Below are 1,583 nucleotides of genomic sequence, written 5' to 3'. Positions count from 1 at the left end.
TTTACATGAAATGTTTAGAATAAGCAAATTCATAGAGACATAACAGATTAGTGATTGCCTAGAGCAAGGAGGGTAGATAAGAATACACCTAATAGAATGGCTAAAATCAAACAGACTGACAATACCAAGTGTTGCCAAAGATGTAGAAAAATTGGAACCTTCATACATTGCTAGTGGAAATGCAAAATGGTACGGCCACTTCAGGAAAGTTATGGTTTCGTAAAAAGTTGAGAATATGGCATCACCTTACACACTTCGCCGGCTCCAAGACCCTGAGGCGCAGCTCATCTCACCTTTGGCCATGACGATATGAGCAACAAAAAAGGACCTGGAGGGTTCGGGGAAAGGAAGCATGACAATTTCCCACATAACCAGAGAAGAGAAGGGAAGGTTGTTAATTCATCTTCACCTGTGATGTTGACCTTCAAATCATTTCAGCAGGAACTTGATGCAAGACATGACAAATATGAGAGACTTGTAAAACTTAGTCGAGATATAAATGTAGAAAGTAAAAGGACAATTTTTCTCCTCCATAGGATTACGAGTGTTCCTGACATGGAAGAAATACTGACTGAACCAGAAATTAAGTTAAATGGTGTCAGACAAAAGATACTGCAGGTGGCCCAGGAGCTTTCAGAAGACATGTATCTGTTCCACAGAGTCATAACTACAGGACTACAGAAGTATGTGGAGGCTGTCACTTTTCAATACTTTATCAAAACACGATCACTTTGTCAGTATGGATGAAATTAATAAACAATTGGTATTCACAATAGAAGACAATGGGAAAGAAAAAGAGGCCCCTCTTCTGATTCTCAGGATAAGCACTTTGGTACTTGGAGACTGAAAACCACACCTGTTGATTACCTTCTGGGAGTGGCTGACTTAACTGGAGAGCTGATGCTGGTGTGTATCAACAGTGTGGGGAATGGGGACATTGACACCCCTTTTGAAGTGAGTCAGTTTCTACGTCAGGTCTATAATGGGTTTTCATTCATTGGCAATACAGGACCTTACGAGGTTTCTGAGAAGCTGTGTACCTTGAAACAAAGTCTGGCCAAAGTGGAGAATGCTTGTTACGACTTGAAAGTCAGAGATTCAGAAATTCCAAAACATATGCTGGCAGATGTCTTCTCAGTTAAAACACAAATGATTGATCAAGAAGAGGGCATTTCTTAGAATAACATCACTCAGTTATTATTCGCCCTGAAAACTCCTAAGAAGACCAGTTTGTAAGACTGTTAGTTAGTATTTCATTTGACTATTGTGGCTTTTACATAGAAAATTTTTAGTTGTACTTGTTTTAAATTATATACAAGCTGCACATAAAATTATCAAAATGAATCATTTCTTATAACTTACTCATGAAAGTTTGCATACGAATGTTTGCATATATGCCTATTTGAATTTTTACTGGCTAAATTTCATCACTTTGTATAATGTGAACAAGCTTCAGAGTACACTTTCTGCAGTACTTGTTTCAATTTACTTTATGTGAATTCCTGGAGTGGTAATAGTTAGTGGAAGCCATTTGTAATTTAAGTTGGTGATTTTTTTAATCATAGAAAAGATTTCTTAGGTAT

At 37.5% G+C, this 1,583-nt stretch overlaps 1 pseudogene; it reads left to right on the top strand.

The window, feature by feature from the left end:
* Positions 1 to 309: 309 nt before the first annotated feature.
* On the top strand, positions 310 to 1,179 carry LOC117034106 (translin-associated protein X-like; annotated as a pseudogene).
* Positions 1,180 to 1,583: the final 404 nt, after the last annotated feature.

The sequence above is a fragment of the Rhinolophus ferrumequinum genome, chromosome 14 (genome assembly GCF_004115265.2).
Source record: "Rhinolophus ferrumequinum isolate MPI-CBG mRhiFer1 chromosome 14, mRhiFer1_v1.p, whole genome shotgun sequence".
NCBI classification, from domain to species: Eukaryota; Metazoa; Chordata; class Mammalia; order Chiroptera; family Rhinolophidae; genus Rhinolophus; species Rhinolophus ferrumequinum.
The sequence above is the reverse complement of the archived record's forward strand: the minus strand, read 5'-3'. Positions and strand labels throughout refer to the sequence as shown.